General features: G+C 23.6%; 1 protein-coding gene across 2 annotated transcripts in view; it reads left to right on the top strand.

Annotated features, from left to right (window-relative positions):
* Window positions 1-20,258, top strand: part of LOC129612859 (homeobox protein araucan-like) — a 235,899-nt gene that overhangs the window by 102,786 nt on the left and 112,855 nt on the right. The gene's annotated exons all lie outside the window — the stretch shown is intronic.

Here is a 20,258-nt window from a genome sequence, read left to right on the forward strand (position 1 = left end):
TGTACACTATAAATATTTACTTTATTATGTAAAAAAATGGAAATAACAAAAAAAAAAAAATGTCATAATTAAAACCGCAACTAGCACCTTATTAATAATTTTATTAAATTTTGTTTTTTTTTATGAATTTTACTCTTAAATAAAGTTGGGCCGAACCAATGGTTTGTATCGTAGCACTTTTCCCTTCAACAAGTGAAAGTACTGCTTTTAAATCCAGTCTATGTATACTTACCACACTATTAAAATAATTTTCATTCATGAAACTATTTCTAAAATTGCATATATTTAGGATGAACGATTTATGCAGTCTTTGAAATAAAGCAAAAATTAATATAAGGAGGGGTTAACATAATGCTCGATTTTAAGGGTTAATTGCGGGAGTTAAGAAAAATAATTATAGTTTTTATTGTTATGGAACTTACCGTTAGCTTTTTGCGTTTATAGAAATTCGAAAAAGCTTGCGGTTTCGGAAATATAAACGCCAAAAAGTCAAATTTTACATAATTTCAAGATGCTATAACTTGAGAGGGGGTGGAGATGGAAAAAAATTTTCTTGTAACGAAATGAACTATTTGTTAATGTCTAAAAGGTGCTAAAATTTCAAGTTTCTGCAACCTGGAATCTAGAAAAAAAACGACATCAAAAATTTGAAAAAAAAAACCGATTTTAGATAACGGTGAATTTGAACAGCCATTTTGTTTTTTTAAAGTTTAACTATATTGTGTTGCGATAGAAGAAGCAATTCACTCCTTTTCTGCGTTTCTAAAATTTGAAAAATTCATATGGTTCTACTTCAATAAATAGTTGAAAAATAGCATTTTTAGGGTTTTGGGGGTGCATAACTTTTATAGGAGGGGATAAAGTTAAAAATTTTGTTCAACAAAAATAAGTTTCTAATAAAGATCTATGTACATGTAAAATTTCAGCTTTATATCTTTAAGGGTGTAGAAGTTTTGTAAACATGTTCACGAACGGAGACGGACAGAGTGAAACTAATAAGCACTTTTTTTCAAAAATTTTTTGGAAAAATGCTAAAAAAACTAACGTTAAAAAAAAAAAAATTGTACCAATTGATAATAGTAATGAAAAACAGTGACATGATTTTGTTTTTATTCGTAGCACTATGGTAGCAATGACCTCATCGGGTGTGTGTTGTGTGTACATACGCGATTAAATACGAAATTTAATTATTTTTTTTGTTTTTTTGTTAAAAATTTTGTAATTTAACCAATATATTTTTTTTTAATAATAAATACGGTTATTAAATTTTAATTTTAGTTAAAATATTAATTAATTATTAATTACTACGAATATGTTTGGTGTAATTTTTTGTACATTCGCATTTTTTTTTTTGTAGTATTGCCTATGGAAATGTCCTTGAAGTATTTTTAGTAATTAAATTCATTTCATATTTAAAATTCTACAAAAAAAAAAATTGGAAATGATTTTAAATTAATTTTCATTTAATATTATTGCAAAAAATGTGTCAATGGCAGTCGGTCAAATAAAATTATTTTTATATGGTAGATAATTGGCAGTTTTTACTCTAATATTCTTGGCAGGGAAGGCCGGGAAAATGTTGAGATTAAGGATTGTTGTAAATTTAACAAAAAAAATCTTTTGCACAGCGTCGCTCCTATAGTTCTTTTTGGGATGAACGATCGTTTCTTCGTATTCAATTAACCGTGTTTTCTTATTTGATATTAGAAATGTAATTATGCAGATTACAGTATGCATATTAAAGTGAAGAATAATTTGCTGGTAATTTCTCTGTAATTCAGTTGGTAAAGCGTTCGCCTAGAAAACGGTAGGTGTTAACTGGTTCGAGTCCAGTTCGAAGAGGAAACATTTTTTTTCTAATTTTTCTGCTTTCATTCGGTCATTTGATTACGTTATCGATTTGCTCTGCAGTTATATAAAGAAATTTCCATTAGTTATTCTTATAACAATTAATAATAAACATAAACAATTACACGTTGTATTGGTAATTGTAACAATATAAATGAGGTTTATTATGTGAAGTTCCACTGTATTTTATAACACTAGTTCAATTTGAACTTTTCACTAAACATTAAACTCTTTAATCTTAGCGATATAGAATTATAATTTCAAGGATCTGAAAAGGAAGAATCCAAATATTTTGCTTTTTACATGATTTAACGTTTTAAATTTTAGGAATTTTTCCTTTAGAATTGAACACACTTAATATGAAATCATTCGATTGTGGTACCAGAGTCAATATTCTCATAATTGTTCAACTGTGCTTAATTATACAAAATTCTAATTAGCGACAACCAAAATTCTTAATTCACTTTGTTCGCAATATTATATTTATAACAATTTCAAAGGTTATTTTATCGATTTTTTTTTTTAGAATAATTTCCTTTTAATATCAAAATGAAACTCTTTCTCTTTTATTGTAATTATTCAAGTGTTCAAGATTTAAAAAGTACCACAGTAATTTTTTAAATTTAATTTTAATTTGAACATAAACGAAATTTAATGCTATGACAACTATGCAAAAAATTTTTTACTAATATTAAGATGTTAAAGAAGCAAAAAAATGAAATAGAAAATTTTTATAATAAAATGCTTTAAATTTTGTCATCAAAATAATTAAAATTAAAATAGAAAAAAAAAAAAACAGGCAAAACAGCGTGTGTACACGAAAGCAACCAAAAATAAAGAATTATTTTTAATGGCTTCACCCGTTCACGATTTCATCCAATTATCATCGCTCAACCGCTTATTTTATTTCTACATAATATATTTATATATATATATATATACATTATATATTATATTAATAGATTAGAATTAGACTGCTGAATATTAAAATAAATAAGTAATTTGAACCTTTTAAATACACTATTATCTTATATAACTATAAACGTATAGCTTTTAAAGATTAAAATATTTTACTTTTTAGCTCTCTTATATTCGAATATAACTATCTTAATTACAAGATATAAAACAGAGGTGTGTGAATGTAATTGAACTGAAATCAACCTTTCTGGTAATGAAGATGAAGCAATGAGTAGTATTTAAGTACCGACATATTATATATATAAGCCAAATCCATTTAGATTAGAAGTTTATCACATTTTACCACTTTTCCAAAAAAATTTTGAAATTGTTTTTTAGTTTCATTCTGCCCGTCCGTCTGTCCGTCTCTGAATTTTTACATGTACATAGATTGAAGAAAATTTTTTTCTACCACTACCCCCTCTCAAATTATCGCATATATCTTATATTTCCGAAAGTGCAAGCTAGCGGGAAACTAACGGGAAATACCATTCAATTAAAAAATATGAAGTTAGGAAAAATATTATTTTTCTTAACTCACGCAATTGAACTTATTCAAAGACCGCATAAATTGCTTATCCTAAATGTATGCAATCTTTCAAACATAATTGTAGTACATAGATAGATTATTAGATTTGTTGAAGAGAAAAGTGTCACATTCCAAACCATGGTTTGGAATTCAAATTGAGTGTTCAAGCATGAAATTTAGTGAATTTTCTGGTATTTTTCGGATAGAACGTTACACAGTAATTTTAATTTTCGATAAAAGTCATTCGTGCCAAAATGAAATTTTCAAAATACTACCATTTTTAGAATTAATAAGAGTTTGGCATAGCCAGGATTCTACATGGAATGGATAATCCCTAATATAGATTCAATTCTTAAGGTGTTACTTTTAAAAAATTAGCTTAAAACTTTAATTAACACATACCTTTACGTTAATTCACAATTTTTATAATTATTTGTAGACCAAAAATAATTGATATTTAAATGAAAGAATTAAAATGAATTTCACCTTTAATTTTGAGTTCTGATTCAGAGATACAATTTTTAAGTAAAAATATTTTTAATTTATTCCACAATAAGTTTTGATAATCAACACTTACTAACTGTATTATAAACTACTTAAAATGAAAGACTTTTTTGACATACCAAGATTTTGATTACTCGATTTAATTTTGAATTTAAGGTGAAGTTTTTGATATAGAAAAAATTTTAATATGGAACTAAAATAAATGTTAATCCTCAATAAATTAAATTTTAAGAAAAATAATTGATATTATGAGATTTATTTTTATTTTATAATGCCCTTCTTGGTTATGCTTTACGACAAACCTAGGGAATTGTTTAATCGCATTTTATGTATAAATAAATTCTTAATATCTTCTGATAAATATTATTTTAATTAACTTAGTATTGAGTATTGTGAATAAAATGATAAAAATAGGGAGTAAAAATTGAAGTTTTATTAGGTTTAATTATAAGTTGATGGTCTGCCATAAGAATTGTGTCCAAGAGTTGAAGACTGGGACAAGCGGAATGCAATTTATGGTGATTTTTCATAATCATCATCCCACTCAGACAAATTTTCATAATTTAAGGATTTTCCATAAAAAAACATTCCAGAGGCAAACAAATTCACATATTTGAATGATTTTTTACATAAAATGCGTTCCAGACAGACATTTTTTTCGTATTTTAGCAATTTTTCATATAAATTTCGTTCCAAAGGCAAACAAATTCACATATTTGAATGATTTTTTACATAAAATGCGTTCCAGACAGACATTTTTTTCGTATTTTAGCGATTTTTCATATAAATTACGTTCCAGGGGCAAACAAATTCACATACTTGAATGGTTTTTTACATAAAATGCGTTTCAGACAGATTTTTTTTTCGTATTTTAGCGATTGTTCATATAAATTTCGTTTCATGGGCGAACAAATTCTCATATTTGAATGATTTTTTACTTAAAATGCGTTCCAGACAGACATTTTTTTTGTGTTTTAGCAATTTTCCATGTAAATTACGTTCCAAAGGCAAACAAATTCACATATTTGTATAATTTTTCACATAAAATGCGTTATAGACAGACATTTTTTTCGTATTTTAGCGATTTTTCATATAAATTTCGTTCCAAACAGACACTATTTGATATTTAAACGGTTTTTCATGTAAAACGCGTTCCAAACAGGTTTATCCTTTGATTTATTTGATTTTTTCTTCGAACTTTATTATTCAATCACCCATTCTGACCATAAATATTAATACTATCACCATTATAATATAAAATTAGCAATTATAATAATCAAAAATTGTCTACAATGATATTAAAACTGCCCATATTGTACCTACATAATATTTAATTATTATTGAAGAATAAAATAATAGAATCATAAAAATAAAATTTACATTAACTGTATTTTTTTTTTTTTTGATAAACTCTTTTCTTTTATTAATTTGTACACTTAAAAATTACAATAAAAACATAAGGAATCTCTTAAAAACCAAACATAAAATATGTTTTTTTTTTTTTCTACATTTTTTAACTTCCGGAATTGTTGTTAACAATACCCAATCTTCAAATAAAATATTTTAATATTTAAAGTAACATTAATAACAAAAAAAATATGTAAAAAGAAAAATACAACAACAATCCACTTTACTCTTTATTTGTAATTCCTGTGTTTTATTAATAGTAAACCGTCTTTTTTTTTTCTTCTTTGTTTATTCTTCTTTTTTTTTATTATTTTCAACTACTTTTTAATATTTACTACTTAACTTTCTCCTCTTCTACGTTATATATTCATATTATAAATCGTCCTTTTTCCCCTCTCTTCTATTTATTTATTTATACTCTATATTATTCATATTATATAGGTAAATCTTATGATATGAACATAATACATGTATGAAATCACTTCAAATATGTATGAAAGCAAAATAATATGTAAAATAACCAAATATGTAAAATACAAGAAATAATAATAATAACAATAATTATAATATGAAATGAAAAAAAGAAAGGATAATAAAGAAAACAAACAAACAAAAGCAATTTATATACGACAAAAAAAAAAAAGAACATTAAGACTAACATATATGACTATGTAGAATCATATAAAACAGAATGTAGAAACCCCCTCGTAATAATAATTATAATGTCTCATTTATTTTACCATAAGTGTTTATTATTTGCATAAATCCCTACACATAATATTCAACATACATATACAAAAACACATACAATAGACGTCATGCAATAAACAAAATATCAAACAAAAAATATAATATTATTAAAATTTGAATAAAGAAAAGAATAAACAGAAAGAGAGAGAGAGAACAACCAAAAACAAAAAAGAAAGAAAAACAAATATGCTGAGTAAACAAACAAACAAAAATAAAAACGGTAAACTTTTTTGCAAATAATAATAATAAAAAAAAAAAAGAGAAAGAGAAAGAAAAAATTGAAATAGAAACAATTAAAAACGGTTGAATAAGAAAAAGAGTATAGAGTAAAAATAAAATAAAATTAAATAAAACAAAACGACGGAAAATTATACTTAAGTACATTGCAATTGTAATACAAAATGATATCCTTTTTTCTTTACTCCTTTTACTCCCGGTGTTTTTTTTTTTGATAATCCTCTTAAGTATTGTAGAATATTCACGGTATACACTTAAAATATCAATGCGGTCCTACACATATTTTATAATAATAATAGAGAATTGCTTAAAATTATAACCCTATGTTGTTCATAATAATTAAAATAAAATCAAAGTGGTTTGAAATTGTGTTCGGATGCGATGTATATATGCGGTACATGTTGTATGTAATAACAAAATGTGGTATCAAACAAGGATTTTTATACGAGTAAAAATAATTGAGAATTATGTGCTAGTAATGAATTTTAATTTTCTCTATTCAGGATGACCATAACATAGTATAAATATTGTTATATTTTATAAATTTTCATAATTTATATTAAGTATAAAGATATAAATTTAATTTCAATTAATTAAGTATAATAGTCAGCAATGAATTGTGTTATTTCGTAGCAACGTCATTCTTATAAATTTATAGATATTATGTTTTATACAGCTTGATTAAACATAAATGAGTAAATCTTATTTATAGATTATAAAACCTATAATATTATGAGTAGGATCTCTTGTTAAAATTTCCAACTTTTGTAATAGTTCGTTGTGTTTTCATCTACTTACGAGATTCAGGTATTGAGAGAACAAGATTTAGAAAACTTTATTAAAATGCTATCAAAATTTTTATTGAAAATTCATGGAAATACACAAATATTAATGACCATTATACCACACCACATTCAATTATGAAAATATGTTTAAAGAGGGCTGATAGTAGGCTGATATTAAGATTTAATAAAATTTCTTAAAACCCGTTTTTTTACTGTAGCAAGATTTGTAGTATTCAGTATATTTCAGAAATTCCTGTTCCTTTTTAAATTTTAATACATTAGTGATTTGCCTATATTTTTTAATTTTCACATATCATTTGCCTTTCATCAAAATTTTTCTAATTAGATAAAATAATTATGATTGTGTAAGTAATGGAATTTTGGAATGAAGTTGAAAACTATCACATTAATCATTTTGTATGTGTTTATTAGGTCTTGACGCACTGATTAACTCATACTGATTTACTGATTGTTTACTGATACTGATTTTGTACTGGCAAAGAACAAAAAATTTTCAATTTGAATTCGTTGTATTTTTATCTACAGAATATTTTAGAGGCGACAATATGCTATTGAATTACATTACAATTTTCTTATTTAATAGTACCTTGTTATATTTAATTTAAAAAATTTTATAATGAAAAGCACAAACTAAATTTTATTATAAGAAAAAATGTTGCAATAACTAGATATTTTATTCCTAGTTCTAATTCTAACGTTTGTCAATGCATTTTGAAATGTACGTTTGCTTCCTGAAAATTCCTCAGTTCATTGTTTTATTTTCTCTTCTATAAAATGGATAAATTCCTTTAATTTAAAAGATAAAAAAAATATTTCATTTTTAACATAAAGCTACCATTTTAAAAATTATGCTATAAATCATACAAATTTTCATTTGAAAGTAATTAGTTTGATTTCTTAGAAATATTTGCTTTAGGTTCTACTCACGTAGCTAAGTGATATTACTTTCACATATTTTAATGCTATTATGAATCATTCAACTGTATTGATTTTAAAGACATACCTCTAGATACCATTGTTATGAGTTGTACAATATTAGTTATGAATTGTACAATAATAATTAAGAAAAATGTATATGTTTGTGAATTAATAATGATTTTAAAATATTTTCAATATTTTAAGGCTTTAATCAGTCTCGAACTTATATTTTTATATTCAATTTACTCATAAAATTATTATTTAAAATAAATTCATTATATCTTCAAATAATGCAAAACTATTTTATTTGAATTTTGATACTACGATTTCCTCATTAAATCAAACTTAAAATAGTTATGTTTGATTGTGTTGCAGTTTAATTACAACATATCTCATACAAATTAGATAAATGCAATTAATATTATTTTTCATTCAAGAATTTACTTTTTCATTCAAGAATTGAGTTAAATATGTTTCAATCACTTCAATCAAATATCTTTCGGTTTATCTCAGTTCAAGATGCTTAGACATCAACCATTATTGATTTTGTTTGTTGTCGATTAGATTTGTTTGAGTAATTAAATTAGGTTTAATGGATTGAATTCAGCTCTCATTAAAACAAAATTCATCAACAATTTTTGATGTTCAAAAAATGACAACCGTATAGTTCGATTTAAAACTACAATAGAACGATTACAGTAGAAAAGTAATTTGGTCTGTGTGTAACAATGTTCGAACACAGTTTCATACATCTGTATCTTAGTTGGTAGAACGTCCAAATGGAAAACGGCACATAACTTGGTGTCAGCTCAATTCAAATAGAAAATGTTTTTAATTTTTCTGCTTTAATCCATCCTTTAGTTACGTCATTTATTTGTTTTACAACCGTATTGTATGAAGAAATCTTCTTTATTTATTTATTTATTTTATTATGGACCACTATTTGTAAGCTCAAACTTTTTGTCTTAGCGTGGCACATACCCAACCTACAATTTAAATTAAAAATTATTTGCTAATAATGTTAAAAAATATACGCATCCTTAAGCAGTTTCAATTAATTTATAAAAATATTATTGTGTCCATTGTTACTTGTAAAGACACCACTTGAATAAATATTATCTACTTATGAATATGAATTTAAAATTTAAAACATAAAAATTAAATATTTATTAAATAAGAAATGATAAAAAACGCATATTAACTAATAAAATAACATGAAAAATAATTAGTATGAATTCAAGTTAACTACATTTTTTAAATTTATTTAATTGATATTTTTCTCTTTTTTTTTTTGCTGTTGCCTGCCGCTCCTTTTATTTTTCTGATTCTTGTTATACCAACATATTTTAACATAACTAGTTTAGTGTTTGTTTCATAATATTGTATTTAAAACCTAATGTTATTTGTTCCCTTTCGAACACATTTCATATAACAATACGTATGTATGATATTCGAGAATAATTTCTATTTTAAAAAATTTCTTTAGTTTTCTTACATTCATTTTAATTTTAAGTGAAGGAAAGTTGAATATTTTAAAGAAAAGGAACTTCTGCTGTTTTATATTTTGTTATACAATAATTATATACAACAATATAAAAGGTACATGTTAATATATTTTTGTATATAGCTGTTGCAAAACATAATTATACAACATGTATTACAACAAAACAAGAAAATTTAAAATTAAATAGAATAAAATTTTTATCCTAATCATTTAAATGGAAAAAATAAAATTAATCAGCAATTCAAACAGCTTTTTTTTTTATTTTTTTTTAATTAAAATCTTATAAAAACAAAATTGTCTAGTTATGTACATTCAAACATGTATAATTATGTATCATACATAATTATGTTGCTACTTATATAATAACTAAATAGTATGTAATGTTGTTATGTAACAGGTATAATTATTATTTAAAATAAATGAAAACTAAATAAGATATAATCATTTTTGCAAAAAAATAATTACGAAAAAATAAAACGCAATTGCAATCAAACAAACATATGTAGGGTACTAAATATGTATTGTCGGAGACGAATATACAAATATTTTAATAAACTCGTATATACTCGTATAACATAATTTATGCTGCTTAAATATACACATAGAAGAGAACATAACAGAATGGAGCATAATATAAAAAGGGTGTGTATGATACAAGTACAGCGTATATAATTAAAAAATAATATGTATAAAAATGTAGAATTTTAAAAAGGACGCCAAACTTTTAATAGCTTTTAAACAAATAAAATACAATTTAAAAATTAATTAGTTACGAGTTTATTGCCATATTTAATTCATATTATATGCTTTTTTTAGCTGTTTTCTATGTGATGGGAAAATGTGTAATTGTAAAAAATTTTTTAAGCATTTTTTTTTTTTTTTTTTTTTTTTTAGATTCAAACTTTATATACATTTTAATTTTATAAGGTTATATAAGAGAATTTAAAATAAATTGACAGACACAATAATATTATGTAGCTGTATAATATAACAAATTGTAATACACAATGTATATAACAATTTTATCTCTGTTATACAACATTTTACAGGGCGTTTGTATAATAGATAAAATTAGCCACAAATTATTTGAATTGAAATCAAATTTTTTTAATATTGTTAACAGAAATCTATGACAAATAAGACTTAAGGTTAATAAGAAAGACTATACCGCAGTTGTTTAACTGACAAATTCTTTATATTTTATTATAAATTTGAAAAATCCATGATTTCGATTAGAATTTGATTCAGTAATTAGTTTAGAATTAAATTATTGGTTGGCAATTCCTTATACTGTTTTAAAAATTCAAAATACTTATTCGTATCTCTTCAAAATTTCCGGAAAAATTTGATTTCTCATTCATTTCCAGAATTTGATTAATAGTTTTGTTAATATGTGCTTTGAATTAGACTATAATAGTTTTATAAATATATGCAGTTCATAAGGTTGTATGACACAATGCAAACATGTGTATAACACTTTCAGACCAGGTAGTTTACTTTACATTTTTTATATATAAAAAATAAATTATCAATTATTTGTATAAATTTTTATTCCTTCAATTCAAATATAACATTTCAATTTTAAATATAATAGGATTTGACAAGAAAACTTGTCCAAATTAATAAAAATTTTTAAATATTAGATATTTGAAGTTATCAAATTTAATGTTTATATTATATCAAGATATAGAGATTAGATTTTACTTTTGTATAACAGAATTAGCTCTAAATTATTGAGAGATATTAGAAAGAAATATTTCAGTCAAATATCCCTGATATAATGTATACGCAACAAATTAACATAACAGTTAAATATAATATTGTGAGATTAATGCTATAGAATTAGATAACTCGCAATTATTGGTTTGAGAACACTTTTAAGCTTAGATATTGATCGCAGATGAAAGAGCATTCGATTTTATGACGCTTTAGGTTAATTATCTAAAAATATAAAAGTTCACATCTTATGCAGTTGGTCACCCTATCGTTAACAATTTTTTATAAATCCGTGTAATTTTTGTTTTAGTTTTTTTTTTTTGTGCAACATGCCAGATTAAATAAATATTTGTATAACAGGTGTACTTATACACATGTATAAAAATAAAATTAATACATCATAATATACATTGGGTATTATATAAATTTTATATTATAACACTATATTTTCTCAAAGAGATTTATTTATAAGATAATAATTATATTGAGCATACAAATTGTATACTTTGTTGCATTTTTATTGGTTCTTCATTTTATTATTTACCAACTATTTATTATACTTACATATATACAGAGCTAAGTTAAGTGTACCAAAATACTTAAATCTAAAATTGTTGTTTGTTTTTTAATATTTCACTTATACTATTGATATATATATATATATATCAATATACATATATATATATTGATATATATATATATATATATCAATAAACTATATATATATATATATATATATATATATATAGTTTTTGTAGTATTTTATAACATTTTAATTTGATACAATTAAATTCAATAAGATGATGTATTATTAATATTATTGGTGGTATTAAAGATAATTTCTTTTACAAATATTTGAACGTAAAAGTGAGGATTTTAAAAAATATTTATTTTTGTATATGAAAATAAAAATTTTCCATTTTCATATGGTATTATAGAGTATAGAGAGTGGTAAAATGCAGCCTTTATAAAATTGGTTATATAATAAAAATAATAACAAATTTAAAATTATTATATAGTTTTTATAATACAAAATTGGTTTTAATGGTGCTATAAAATTGAAGAGAAGTTTTTATTACAATAAAATAATAAAAGTATATTTTTGATTTTTTTTTTACTTTTTTTCAAAAAATATCAAAAATATCTATGTGTACATATAATATTTCGTTCATAATAATGGAATAGAGAATTTGTATAACAGAATTATTAAGAGTATATTAAAATTTTAGTATATATAGCAGAAGGAGGTTAACAGAACAACAAAGTTATAGTTATTTTTTAATAGTATATCAAAAGTGTTGAGAAGTTAATTAATCACTACTTTTAATATTACAATAATGTCTTTTCGTATACTTTATGTAGGAGGAAGATTTTATTCAATTTATTGTCGATATATTAATATAAATATAATAAAATTAATAAAATTGATTATTTTAAATCAACGATATTAAATAGAAAGGCTAAGGTAGTATTTAACTAATTCTATTTTATAGATTTATCAAAAAAAAAATAAAATATTCAATAACAATAAATTTTATTATTCAGCCTTTTATATTAAATAAAATTTTAATGAGTGTGGTAAATTAAAATGATTTATATATGGATTTAATTTTAATTTAGTATATAATAGTTATTTTAATATATCATAAAACTAGTATATATACTCAGTTGAAAGCAAAATTTAGACTCTATATAGTCTAGAATAAATTTATACAAATCTACTATTTAACCTGAATAATATTTCTCAATTATTATGTTACCTATTATTATAGAAATGGTTATGGTTGGTTGACGTGGCCGCATCCCAGTTAGCACAAATGTGCCGTTTTTGTTATCACTACACCTTGATCACCAGACCGTCATTAGGTGTACGAGGTTGCCCATCTAAGCCATTTATCTATTACATAAAGAGATATTGCATGGTTACCGCACACAAAATTTTGTGTTCCTACATGTCACAGAAATTAAACAGTTCCAGTCTTTTTTTAGCTTAAATATTTTAGTCTTCCTCAATATAATATTTTCTGTTCCATTATCAAACAGATTTAGAGGTGGATTGAGGTGATATTACCGGATTTTCACTCTTACGGTATGGTTAGGCACGTAAAATTGACAATCCATTTTTTAGCGAGAGATAATAATAATTCAATAAGGGCTTATGTTGCTTCAGATTGGTACAATTTTCGTGACTTTACAATAAAAATATTTAAATTTTTAACATTAAAATTAATTTGTGTATACCAATTAATTTTTTTAACATTTTTTACCCACAATATATTATTTTTTAATTATATAATATTATTATAAAAATGTTATACTTGTACATATACATAAATTATATACAATATCAATTGGAATATTTTTATTAAAAACAAGAAATACCAAAATGGTAATCGTGTTAACTTTGTTAAAAATTTTATTATTCATTGTTATTATTATATTTTTTTTTGTTATACTACAAGTACTGTTATAATATTTAAACTTCTCATAATATAATATAATACTGTAAACAAGCAATATAATAATATTGTAAATGACGTTGATTTAAATATTTTCTTAATTGTTATGACATGAGTATTTTGTGTTGCTGAACTTTTAAAAGTAACAAAAAAAAAAACAAGATGAAAATAAAAGCACAAAGTATTTGTGCACTTTTGACAACGTCATTTAAAAAAAAAAAAACAAACGCTTGGCTTTTTACTCTCTTTGCCTCTCTGTATTCAAAAATATTTAATTTAATTTTCTTGTTATACATTGCATACTTATTTATTTTTATTATGTAACATTTTTTTTTTTTACATTTTAATATTTTGCCCTATAGTGTTTTCCGCAAAAAAAAAACAAAAAGTATTTTGTTTGGTAATTTATTTTTTGACACTCTAAAAATGTCATTTGCATAATAATGTAATTTTTAATTCTTTTATTGTTTTTACACAATGTGTGTATGTATTGTAGTTGTTATATTATTTATAATGTAGTTGTATATTTATGTATATTTATGAGAACAGTCATGAATATTATGTAGTTTATTTCATTTCTCAAATTTCTCACAAAACTCTACACGATACAAACATATATTGTAAATTACGATATAACATACGATATTAATGTGGTGAATTTAAACAGTAATATTATTTTAACCCTTAAGTAGCAAGAGAGTTTATTTAATTTTTTTTTAGAATTTTAATCAAATCATTAATTAAATTTTGTAAGCTGCTGTTTAATATTCGAAAATTTATTTTATTTATTTAACTAAATGTCAAAGAAATTGTGATTTTTATTATTTTTAAATTGTAAAACTGTTATTCATACAATCAAGCCCCAGATTGAATTTTTTAAAATCCCATATAGAGTGAGTTTTATTTTTAATGCACGAGTACACGAATATTAAAAGTACTCAAGCAAGTATTGTAAGTACTTATAAAATCTATAAAAAATTCGTATTTAATTACTCAATAAAAAAAACTACAAAGGAAGTCAAAAGAACAGTAGCATATTGTAAAATTGTTTTATAATAATTGTAATCGTATAAAATAACAGAAACTTAAACTCTTAAAATAAACCATGTTTCATTGTTTTTGTTGTTCTTATATAAGGACTTTTTAATTCTTTGAATCACATATGAAAAAAACCTCAGTATTCCACACATACACACGTATGCACGGAAATATATGTATGTGTTTGAATGTATGTATAAGAGAATAATAAAATTCCTTCATGTAATTATGAATTTGTCGTCGTGTGTATACGAATATGTTCATTTTGTGGCATAATATCATTGTAAAATATTCATAAATGCACAGAAAACAAAAAATACAAATTCATGTTTTTCCGTCGGGATTTTTAAAAAAAAACAAAACAAACAAAATTTTTTTTGGCGCGGATTTGAAATTTACAAATTCTTTTTCCCTGTTGTTGTTTTGTTGTTCGTCCGTCGCATATTCGGTAATTTTGTTATCGTTTTTTCGTTTGTTTCTTGCTCTTCTTATTGCAACCCTTTTGGAGCGTCTTTAGTTTTATTTTCAAATTATGTATTGTGTACATTTTACACATACATACATACATGCATATAATTACAATTTTCATTTCCTATATTAAAATTAAAATTTTATTTTATTGCAAAAATTTCTTCTTTTATTTTTATAACAGTTTTCATTTCCTTTTTCATTTTTCTTCTTGTTGTTGTTGGCTATACTACTGTTTTATGTTTTTTTTATTACTACCATATTTTAAGTAATAGTTTATTGTTACAATTTTATTTATTTTTTTGTTTTTCAAGAGTGTAATTACTCCAATTTTCGTATATTGAAGGATTTTATAATATTAAGTAGTTTTCTTGTTGTTTAACTATACTACACTGAGAGAGACAGAGACAGAGAGAGAGAGAGAGAGAGAGAGAGAGAGAAAATAAACGGAAAAAGATAAAAATTCAATATGATTTATTGAATAAAACAACACAGTAATATTTTTTTTTATAAAATATAAAAAATTTTTTTATTTAAAATAATAAAAATCAACTTAGCAAAAATCCTTATGTGCTCTTATGCTCACATTTTATTATTATATAAGTATAACAATAAATATTGTATATGTTTATGTATTTGTAATGCATAATACTCGTATAAGTACTCCAATATACATCAAAAAATTTTTTATTAAGAATTGCATTTAAATTGTTTGAATATTTTTTATAAAAATTTTGTATGTATGTATGTGGTAATATTATATTAGTGTAATTGTAAGGAAAATCTGTATAACACAATTTTGTGTGAGCATTTTATTATAAAAATTAATTTATAGAACAATAATAATAGTAGTAATAAAGTATAAGAGCAATTTAAATTGAAGCGATATTAAGATATTAAGTAGGTTATCTGGGATAATAAAAAGAAATGAAATGTAGCAAAAACTGAACTTGTAATATTAATTAATTGAGGGACGAAGAAACTGATATCAACTATGATTTGTAGATTTTGCACATTTATATAATTTATATAACTTCGAATAATTACGAGTCACGGAAATGAAGACTCTGAGGTAAAATATAGACTCTGATGTGAAAGATATTGTTTGCTGCGAAAGAATTAGAAAAGGAAAATGGAGAGAAAACATATAAACAGGATGCAAAGGAATAGGATGGCAAAAATCGCATACGTAAATTATTCAGATGGTTTACAGCTTTCATGACGGCTCCCTAAGAAGTGGAAACAATGCTGGACCTCACAATCTGAAGAACAATTGGAGGCAATGAAAAAAACAAAGCCGGACTTGTAGCCTTTAAAAGAACAAGAAGAAGTGGAAGTATAACTGGAGTAATAGTGCAACGCGACCATGTATAAGGATTTTGATAAAAATTTTGCTAACAATTTCCAATTCACAAACTCTACGATTTAACTTAACTTTCAAATATTGATGTACGCATCTTTCAATATTTCGAAAGCAAAATTATAAAATTTTTAAAAAATTTCACTCTTCATAAGATTGTCTAAAACGAGAAAATTAATAATATTTTAATTTAATTATAAAATTTTGCGGTAAAATTTTTTTTTTTCTCATCATCAATTCCTTTAAAGGAAAATCTCTATATAATATGATTAATGAATAAAGTTTTAATTAGAAAAAAAAAAAGAAATAGAAAACCAAAATTTTTTCATTTAATTTTTGAAGAATTTTAAAACTAGCTTTATCATTAATAAAATATCATTCATAATTCAAAAATTCTGAACCCACAATCTTACTAATTAATACATGTGTTTTTGTTAAAAGAAATTCAACAGTCTCTATACCGAAATTAATTATACAGTACAGTTTATCTCCATATACCCTAATAAAATTTTTTTTTAAGCTAGTAATCAACCAAACAAAGAAACTGTTATACACCATACAATACGTGAACATATAGAGCTATTCATATTATGCCTTTAAATTTATATTATTAACCAGAAGCACTGACCGCATTCAAAAATTTGTTTTCTTTTTCTTTTCAATTTTCCATATTTTAAATAAAATTATTACCATATTATAAAATCGAATATTCAAAATAATGACCATAATTTTCGGTTTGACGTACACAAGAACTTGTTACTCATTTTGGTAGCCCACAATTTTATTATTATTATAGCGAATTTAACCCACCCTCACAGTAATTTTAGATTATTATTGTTTGGTTTTTTTGGGAAAAAGTCGAAAAGTTAAAATTTTCCGATATTTTTATAGAATGCCGCGACACGATGACTAGAACATAAGAATTTTTAATTTTGATATAAAAAATTCCAAATTAAAAAAAAAATAAAAATTGTTTTCGCCGCTCTTATTCATTAGTTTCGTTTTGTTTAAAATTTTTTTTTGTTTTGCTGTTGCTTCTGTGATTTCTAAAAATGTCACAATTCTTATTAATTTTTTTTTTTATTTTAAAACAAATTATTTATGATTCTTAATGTTTTGTTTAATTAATTGTTTTTGATTGAAGATTTATTTATAATTATTTATGAATAGGTAAGAGTCACTGTTATTGTGTACATAGTATTGGTTGTTTCATTAGATTTTATCTTATAAGTAGCTTTCTATATGTGCCAACATTCAATATTGAAAGAAATTTGCTTTTTAGTTTCTATTTATTCGCCCGCTTATTCATCTGGTCTTTTAAATTCTGAGTTTTCTGTTATACTGTTATACTGCAGACGTATAACAGAAAATGTTTTCTAATCGAATTAAAATTTGAATTTTCAATATTAATTTGGCATCGTAATTTTATTTTTAATTCAACTATAGCTATTATCCTAGTATTATATTTTTTATACTCCTCCCAAATGTATGCAATATTTTAATTCTAATAATATTCTAGAATGTAGAGTTTCACTTTTTATTTTGTAACAAATGAAACTCTAAAATTTCATTATTTTTACAGAAGTTTTTCAAATTTTGGTATTATTTTCAGAAAACAGTATTTTTTTTTAGATTACTTTGGAATAAGATGAGCTTTTCAAAAAAAAGAACACTGATTCCATTCAATAACCATATGCAAAGTTCGTAATTTAGTGATTATTGCTAAAACTACAATAATTCGAAAAAGTAAAAAATTTTTAAATATTGCACAACCATTCACTTTTAACAATTGTATTATATTAAGACTAAAGATGACAGCCTGAATTATAATTTGATCTAAGGCTTCTTAAAATCTCCTATTATTCAATTTGATATTCTGTAAATTAAAATTGCAATTACGTCCGATTCAATTGCTTTAAGTTACACCCAAGAACTTATAAAAGCGTACAAATTCCTTATGTTCAAATTAAGTTCATGATCGTCATCTTAACTATATAAGAGTACTAATTTTAAGCTGTAGTCATAAAAAAAATTGCTTTTACCTTGTTAAATCATTGATATACGGACGGCATCATGAAAATAAGGTTTTTGCCTTTCTTTGCTAATTTGTTATTCTTTGAATTTTTCTTTTTTTTTCCTTGTGAATTTTTTAATTTAATTATTTATTGCTAACAAATTTAAATTTCATTTTAACTTATTTTACAACATACTAAATATGGTGATTTCTATACATAAAAAAAAAAAAAAAACAAAATATAAAAACTAAAAATTGTGAACGCCAAATGCTGTGAATTAAAATTGAAAAAAAAAAAAAACCACCACACTTTATTCCAATTATGGCCAATATAGAAACTTGATTTCTTCTAAAAAAAGCTTTATAATTTTATAGACATTATAATATTGAGTATGTATATCTCTAAATATGTATACATGTGACTGTATAATTTATAATGCATAAATATTTCATACTGACATACATAGTGTTATGTAGCTATATCTACATATATGTGGGATAATAATAATTTTAAAACCATACTGTGGCGATTGACATGGTTATTTTCTTCCTGTTTCTCACATACTAAATACGGTTAATGTGTAACATTACTAATCAATGTTTAGTTCGTTATGAAAATCAGATAAAATGCAGTTTAGTAAATATTATATAGAGAAAAAGTTTTTATAGTGGTTTTGATTTTTTTTTCTATAATTGTAAAATATTTATTTATTTTTTTTTTCTTTTTGTAAATGTGATTGGATGCAAGAATATTATAAGAGAGAGGGGGCTAAAAATTATGTTGCAGTAGCTCTGTATTACATTTATTGCTAAATGCGAACATTTGAATGCTGCGCAAAAATTTGGCGGTGGTACTCATTTTAAATAGTTTGAATGAACGAATTAAAACTAAACATAGCGTTCTATTTTAAACTTTTAAAGGGCCGTCCTATTACTCTTATTATATTACAAATATTTAATAAATAAAACATTACTAGAATTTTCGTAACCTATGACTGTCGAATCTGAAGACTAATATGTTCGAATGTGACTGAGTTTGTGCCTTTCATGCGTCGTTCAAACGAATACTTGAGATCAGAAAATCCCGTGCAGGAACCTTATAATATAAATTATAAAATATGTTTAAAATTTTTTTTATTATGACGGAAAAATTAAAAGTTTTTAGTTATGTAAAGCTTAAAAAACAATAGCAAATCTTGCTTAAATAAGGCATTAAAATCAGTAAAATAAGATTGTCATTCTTCAGATTTTTCTTTCCAAAACTTAGGCTTACAATAGACAGGGTGTGATTAAGTTCAGTTGAGACTAAAAGTTTAGTTCTGTGTTGGAATACTCAAATTTTAGCAACTTCCGGATGTCAATAAGTAGTTCATTTTGTTAAACAATTTTTTTTTTCCAACTCCACCCTGTCTCGAGCTATCGCCTCCCAAAATTCAAGATATTTGAATTTTTGGCAATTTATATTTTCGATACTGTAAGCTTTTCTAAATGTCAATAAATGCAGAAAACTAACGGTAACTAAACCATATCATTAAAAAATATTTTTGTTTTTCTTAAATCACGCATTTAACCCTTAAATTCAAGCATTATGTTACGTCCTCTATAATTTTTTTCCCCTCATCCTAAATGTATGCAATCCATGAAATAATTTCATACATAAATAAATATTATATCAATAATTTAGTACATTTATATAGAATGTTTTTAGTTTATAGAATGTATTTTCACTTGCTGAAAGAAAAA

The sequence above is a fragment of the Condylostylus longicornis genome, unplaced genomic scaffold (assembly GCF_029603195.1).
Source record: "Condylostylus longicornis isolate FDR11 unplaced genomic scaffold, ASM2960319v2 ptg000077l, whole genome shotgun sequence".
NCBI classification, from domain to species: Eukaryota; Metazoa; Arthropoda; class Insecta; order Diptera; family Dolichopodidae; genus Condylostylus; species Condylostylus longicornis.